Genomic DNA, 8,223 nt, shown 5'->3' with positions numbered 1-8,223 from the left:
AGCAAACGTAAAGTTAACTTAATGTGTTTGTGCTCTGTTAGATGTTCATGTAAAGCAAGCCTAAAAAACTACTCTTGTGATAGTTAGTCCTATTCTGTTCCTGTGTTATTTTCACTGTTGGTGTCAGTGATTAATGACACCTCTCTATGTGGATCTTATCATTTGTTAACCCTTGTAAACCAGAGGAGGGAAACAAAGAGAGTCTCGTATCAATCGCTTTGGCTCAATTCTCAAATTAAATATATTTTTCTCTTAAAACAAGTTCAGATCTCTGAACAATTACTTTCTTGTTCATGCCAGATTTTAAATTCTTTTGCATTTAAAATTGCACACGTTTTGATGTGTAAAAAAGTACAAAATATATAACACTGTTAAAAAAGACATCCCATTTCAAGAGACAAAGAAGGCTAGTTATGAACTCGCCAAATAGATTTATTTACGGTCTATACTGTATAGCGCTTTTTTCTTGAAACCTTGCATCTGTTCATATGGGTCCTTTTTTTAAAAAAATAGGGGAAGGAGGGGGATCAAGCAAACGTAAAGTTAACTTAATGTATTTATATCTGTGGATCTGTTAGATGTTCATAATTTAAATCATGTAAAGCAAGCCTAAAAAAAAATCCTTCTGTTCCTGTGTTATCCTCAATGTTGCTGTTAGTGTGGAGCCACAGTGCTGTATATTGTTCCACCTGCTGGAGGCTTCTGGAAGTGCGAGATCATTTTCAATATACTGCCAGTGGTACAATTAATACTGCACATGAAATAATATATTTCTGTAAAACTTACTGCGTCACTCACAGGAGCATCAACAATAGTACTGTAGGTTACATCCTTGTTGGGATCCTGTGGGATCGTAATTGAAAATGATATATATTCATGAAATCTTACTCTTAAAATGTCATATTTCTGAGACATCGTGTTAGTAGTATGTCTGGTTTACTTACACTTGGGCGTTCATCATCTATAGTGTTGTATATCACAGGATCTTCTTCAGGTTTAGAGTAGATCTGCATTTCACACAAACACACAGAAAACAATAAGGAAAAAGAAGTATCGAGATATCAACACATGACTCAATGGACACATGGTTCCATGGCCAACCCAATGTAATGATATGAGGCGTATGGGGTGGGGGGTAAAATATGTTTTCTTTTCTCATATTTCACTCTAAAAAGTTTTTGACTGGCCTGGAGATTAATGTGTTATGGGGATCGTTGCATAAGTGTGTAAACAAGAAGAGGGAAAAAAGGGTGTCTTGTATCAATCGCTTTGGCTCAGTTCTCAAATTAGATCTCTGAACAATTACTTACTTGTTCAAGGCAATTTTTTCCATTCTTATTCATTTAAGCAAATTGAACACGTTTTGACGTGTGAAAAAGTAGGCCTACAGTTGTTTACAATTTGTACAATAATAAAACATTTTCCTCCATTCTGTCTCCTGATGGAGTTTGGGTTCCTTGCCACTGTCGCCTCTGGGTTGCTAAGTTGGAGACACTTAATATTCAACAGTATTATTGATCTGACTGCACTGACGCCGTTGGATGATAACTGAACTGAACTGGATGATGACATCATTTTTGCAGAACTGCTTTATAGACGAAATGAACTAATTTAGTAATTGATGATCTTTACAACGGAACTGAATCAACACTGAACTGACTTTAGCTGAACAACAGTCGAAATGCAGCATTTTCCTGTTATCACTGCTGTTATCAAAGCTGTTTTGTATAAAGCGCTATAAACAAAGTTGACTTGACAATTGGAACATTTGGAAGATTTACTTTTGGACTCAAATCTTGATTACCTGTGTCTTACAGAGACTTGGTTAACTTCCATGACTCCTTTATCCGTGTTTACAATTCCTGGATATAATGTTTACAGACGGGACAGAGGGAAGGGGAAAGGAGGTGGAGTCTCAATCTACGTGAAAGACAGCATCGATAGTCATCAAATAGACATTCCAGTGCAAACCTTGGAGTGCGTCGGTATTACTATAACCCTTTCAGCACAAATGTCATTCATTTTACTTGCTGTATATCGACCACCAAATGCAACAAATGAATTTTATCTTGGCTTAGCTGAAATACTTAAAAAATATGAAAGAAAAGAAACTCTGTTAATGGGTGATCTGAATATAAATTGGCTTGATAAAATAAGAAAGAAAAAACTTAAGGATATCACAAACTCGGTACAAATGACTCAAATGATAAACAAGACAACTAGACTAACAAAAAACTCCCAAACTTTGATTGATCTCATATTTACAAATAAACCAGATAGGGTTACCAAAACATACAATTTAATAACAGGTTTGTCAGATCACAACCTCACTCTAGTTGCTAGAAAAATAAATAAATCCAGGTACAGGGACAAACAGCAAATAAAAAATCAAAATAAAATTCTCCATATTCCTAAGAGAAATCAAATTGCACTGATGAATGATCTAAATGAAATAGATTGGGAGTGTAAAGTTGACAGTAAAGGCTGTGAGTATACATGCAATAATATTACTTTAACTTTACAGGAGATCGTTACCAAATATACAGAATTAAAGAGAAACAAAACGAATAAAAAGAAACTGCCATGGTTTGGTAGCTCTCTTTGGGATCTAATGAAGCAGAGAGACCTGGTACTTAAAACCTTTCTTAAATTAAAATTGACCACTGATCATTATGTATATAAAAGTCTAAGGAACAAAGTTACCACACAGCTTAGAAAAGCCAAGGCAAACTTTTATTTAAATTTGATTAAAGATGCAAAAGGTAATAGTAAACTTCTTTGGAAAAGTATGGATAAATTACTTGGAAAAGAAAAAACAAATTGTGATAATGTACAACTTAAAATAAACGGAGTTATTCAAAAGGACAATACAGAGCTGGCAACACATTTTAATGATTATTTTTTAAATTCTGTGCGGGATCTGGCAGATACGTTCCCGAAATCAATTTGTGTATATAACTTAAATTGTGATGAGTCATTCTTTAAATTATCTCATGTAGATGAAGGGACAGTTTTGAAAGTAATATCACACTTAAATAATAGTAAATCTAAAGACATTTTTGCCATTGATTCTGTGTTTTTAAAAGAGCACAAGGAAATTTTAACTCCAGTGTTAACTAAGGTTATAAATCAGTCTATAAATGAAAGTATCTTTCCTACAGCTTTGAAAACAGCTATAGTAAAGCCTATACACAAGTCAGGAGACAAGCTCCAAGTTTCTAACTATCGACCTATAAGCATCCTTCCCACTATCTCCAAAGTCTTTGAAAAAGTAGTTGCAGCTCAGCTAGTGGAACATCTTGATTACAATGCTGTATTACATCCTCTCCAGTTTGGTTTCAGAAAACGATACTCAACGGAGACAGCATGTTGCTATTTAATAGAGGAAATAAAATCAAGTCTGGATAGCGGAGGAGTTGTAGGGGCGGTCTTCCTTGACTTGCGTAAGGCCTTCGATACAGTAAACCATGACTTACTGATAGATAAATTAACACATTTCTCTATTAGTACAAGTACAATAAATTGGATTCAATCTTTTCTCAGTGCAAGGCAGCAGTGTGTATCTATAAATAATGTATCATCTCCCTTACGAGCATGCATTATGGGTGTGCCACAGGGCTCTATATTAGGGCCCTTGTTGTTTTCTCTTTATATGAATGATTTTCCATCTGTGTGTATTAATGCTAAAATGATAATGTATGCTGATGACACATTGGTATACATCCATGGTAAAACTGTTAAGGATGTTGCCCGAAAGTTAACTGAGGAAATGGAAAAGATTTCGATTTGGCTGAAAAACTCTCATTTAACTTTGAATGTTGACAAAACGGTTTCTATGTTTTTCACAAACCACCGTAAGTTATCACTACGTAAAACTGAACCAAAAATCATAATTGAAGGTCAGGAAATTTCAAGGGTTGACCAAATTAAATATTTAGGAGTCATTCTTGACCCAAATTTAAATTTTAAAAAACATATTAAAAAGATAACTAACACGTTGAAAATGAACATAGCACATTTTAGATATATTAGAAACTCTTTGACCATAGATGCATCTAATTTATATCTAAATGCGATGATATTTCCGCACTTTCGTTACTGCATTACGAGTTGGTCACAGGCATGTAAAACAGTATTAAGGCCCCTGGAATCATTGTACAAAAGCTCTCTTAAGGTTCATGACAAGAAATCTCGGTTATTTCACCACTGTCATATTCTTAAAAAACATAGTATATTAAGTTTTGAAAACATAATCATATATTCAAATCTCTGTCTTTTGTTCAAGATAATAAATGGTACTGCAGCTCCTCCGTTAAAAAAGTTGATCTCATTGAGTTCAGAAATTACATCTCGAGCCACTCGGTCGACTGTTCGGGGTGAGTGTAGGATTCCTCAGTGTAAAACAGCATTCGGCAGCTCAGCTTTCTCAAGTATGGCCATCAGACAGTGGAATAAGTTGCCAACAGAGCTGACCACATGTGTAAATTTTAACATTTTTTCACATTGGGCCAAAAAAGGGCTACTTTTAAAACAATCATGTTCACATAATTTATTGTAATTGATGTGTATGTGAGAGTGTATTTGTAAATGAATGCTGAAGAATGAATGAAGGGTGTGTTAATTTTAATGCTGTTTTTGGGATAAATGTATTATTAAGTATCATGTATTATTATAAGATTTTATATGTTAACATCAGCCTGCCCAGGGACTACAGGTGAAAATTAGCACAAGTGCTATAACCTGGTAAAATGCATCTCTCCTTTTTTTTAAGGTTAATGTATATTTTACATTGTCCCTGTTTCAAATAAAAAAAAAAAAAAAAAAAAAAAAAAAATAAATGCATATGGCTTGCTTGATTCTCAATAAAATTGTGCTCTTCACAACTTCTAAACATTCTAAACAACATAGTAATGAAATGGGAATCACAGTCTTACACCGTGTCTACACCAGAAAGAAACTGTGCAACACAACATGAAAAAAGCAAATAAAACATAGGCTATATACACTGTAAACCCTAACAAGTTAAGACTGCTCAAACGATTTGAGGAAAGTGGTTGCGTAAATTTTTTTTGAGTAATGGAAAAATTCAAACTTAATTAATTGAGTTAGACCTAATGTGGTCTTCTCATTGAATTAACTTAAATGTTTACGTAAAGATAACTTAAAAGGCAAATGGACTAAACTCAAACTTGCCAGTTTATATTTTGTTTACTTATTAGTAAATACATTTTAAATAAATTATAAATCATTAAACCAAGTTTTTCACATCAACAGCTTTATTAGGATTACATTACATATCTTAACTTCTATAATGCATACTGACTGAACATTGTATATTAACATTTAATCAGTAAAAAATACAATTACAGTATACTTGCAGTAAATTAAATCAATTGATTAAAAATGTATTTAGAAATCGGTCATTTAAAAGTGAAATTGACCAGATCATTACAATTGATTAGAACAAATAAAAGCACACTGTAATGAACAACAACAGACATGTTTGTCATCTTCTTTAACTTATCTTTCACCCTTTGTAATAGTTGTGTGTGAGTTCCTCATTTGTCCTCGGTGTGTGAATAGATAGAGCTCAACATCATACAGTCACTTTTAGAATGAGTTCAAATATTCAAAATATGCTGGAAAACCAAAAAATGCACAAGACCTATATTTTTTTAAGAACAATCAGCACTTTAACTGCTCAGACAAACAAGTGACACATGAACATCCATCACAAAACAAACAAAAAACAGTTGTCGATCATCCAGGTAATGACACAGAATTAAGAGTGAAAATTATTATTTAAAAAATGATGTAAACTTTTGACCACAACTGTATGTGTGTGATCGAGTCAGTACTTCAGGCAGTACTTTATTTATTGTAATTGTGTTAAGTGATGTTTGTGGTGTTCCCTGTGTATGTGTAATGGACTAGTCCTTTGTGTATACGAGTTCCCCTTGTTAGTCCATGAGCCAGGGGGGTTGATCGGTATCAACGGGGGGGCAAATGCTATCATTGTTTTTTGGCAAGGTATACACCCCTAGTATTAGAAAAATCACGATAGCAGTGCAGCGGTGGTAGCGAAATCACTTTTTTCAGCTTATGAAGTTACTAACCCCCTAAAATAAATTCCGTTTTTGAAATCTGGTGTATATCTGGTTTAGGCTCATGCTAGGGATATTGTCAATATTCTATAATATGGTTCTTGGTATCATTGGAAAGGGGACCTTTTAGGCTTTCATTTAAGCCCAGTACTGAATCTGTCTGACAAACACAGAGGTCACAAGACTTCTTTAAACCAGAAATAACACATTTTTTTCACAATTTCCGCCTAAACTGTATGCTTTCTTTTATCCCTGTGGCATGAAAGAACACCACGGACACAAAACTCAACAACTTCAATACTCAAGGCACTCCGATGACTCAGAAAATGTATAATATACCCATACTATTTATTTGTGAGAGCCTTAAATTAGACTTGTGCAGCCAGCACAAGTCTTCAAAATAGAATAGAGCCAATAGAATGGACAAATAGAATACCCTATTAGTCCAGGGCCAAATGGCCTATTTATTCATGTACAGTTGTAATAAAAAGTAATTGTGTCAATCGTGTTGTCAACATAACACTTGTAAGTGGTTTAACAAAATGTTTCTATCATGTATTTTGATATTCACCCACTTTCAGTTAGAATGTCAGAAAGTAGCTCATGCACGGAATGTTGATGGATTTTGACAGTTTGACAAGGTTTTGCCAGTTTTGTGAAAAGATTGTTGGTTCAGTTGACTGGTTATAACAACACTACCAACTATGCCATCTTCAATCAACTTCCATTGAATTCCAGGGGTATTAAATGTAAGTACAAAATACTTTTTCTCTTGTGCTTGTGAATTGGTGGGGAATAGTAGCAGTAGCTAATGTAAACTTGGTGTTTTTAGCAGGCTAGCTAGCTTGCAGGTTAAACTGGCTGTCATAGATTAATCATAGACTGGCATAGATTAATCTATGAAACAGTGTAACAGTAACTGCTACAGTGCAGTCAGGGCTCTCAAGTGTCACGTGACAGTCACTTATTTCGGTCTTTTGTCACGCCCTCTCGCCACACATTGTATTTCTCACGCGGAAAAACTATTTATAATATATTTAATATGCCGCAGCGCCCAAAATGTCTCTGACCGCGCCAGTCTCATTATGGAACCGGCAGGAGTCAATCGCTGTAAAAATCTATTATTGTCTATCCATTATAAAAGTGCATCTATCCATTATAAAAGTCCATCTCTCCATCATAAAAGTCCATCTCTCCATTATAAAAGTGCATCTATCCATTATAAAAGTGCATCTATCCATCATAAAAGTGCATCTCTCCATCATAAAAGTGCATCTCTCCATCATAAAAGTGCATCTCTCCATCATAAAAGTGCATCTATCCATCATAAAAGTCCATCTATCCATTATAAAAGTGCATATATCCATTATAAAAGTGCATCTATCCATCATAAAATTGCATCTATCCATCATAAAATTGCATCTATCCATCATAAAATTGCATCTATCCATTATAAAAGTGCATCTATCCATCATAAAAGTGCATCTATCCATCATAAAAGTGCATCTATCCATCATAAAAGTGCATCTGTCCATTATAAAAAGTGCATCTATCCATTATAAAAGTGCATCTATCCATTATAAAAGTCCATCTATCCATTATAAAAGTGCATCTATCCATCATAAAAGTGCATCTATCCATCATAAAAGTGCATCTGTCCATTATAAAAAGTGCATCTATCCATTATAAAAGTGCATCTATCCATCATAAAAGTGCATCTATCCATTATAAAAGTGCATCTATCCATCATAAAAGTGCATCTATCCATCATAAAAGTGCATGTCTTCATCATAGAAGTGCATGTCTTCATCATAAAAGTGCATGTCTTCATGTTCATTTTATGAAGTATACTTAAGTAATTTTCAAGTATATTTTTTAAGTATACTTTATGTAGTAAGTATACTAATATCAATGTGTACTTGTAGTAAACTTGTGTACTATTTCAATACTGATTGGGACTAAATTGGCCCACTTTTAGTATTTTTAGTATTTGTAAGAGTAGTAAACTAAGTACACAACTAGGTTTCTCATTTGTAATGCATCTGTACTACAAGTTACTTATAAGTATACCAGTAGTTTACTATTTTAATACAAGTAGTACAATTTTTAGTTTATGAAA

The 8,223-nt window shown here is 33.8% G+C and overlaps 1 long non-coding RNA gene across 1 annotated transcript; it reads right to left on the bottom strand.

Moving 5' to 3' along the window:
* Positions 1-266: 266 nt before the first annotated feature.
* LOC311292437 lies at positions 267-1,678 on the bottom strand. The gene is made up of 3 exons (XR_014627718.1): positions 945-1,678; positions 787-843; positions 267-702 (listed from the first exon to the last, which is right to left on the bottom strand). It is a non-coding gene; the product is annotated as an uncharacterized lncRNA (long non-coding RNA).
* Between the last annotated feature and the right edge of the window lie 6,545 nt (positions 1,679-8,223).

This window comes from Rutilus rutilus (assembly GCF_951802725.1).
Source record: "Rutilus rutilus genome assembly, chromosome: 6".
NCBI classification, from domain to species: domain Eukaryota; kingdom Metazoa; phylum Chordata; class Actinopteri; order Cypriniformes; family Leuciscidae; genus Rutilus; species Rutilus rutilus.
The sequence above is the reverse complement of the archived record's forward strand: the minus strand, read 5'-3'. Positions and strand labels throughout refer to the sequence as shown.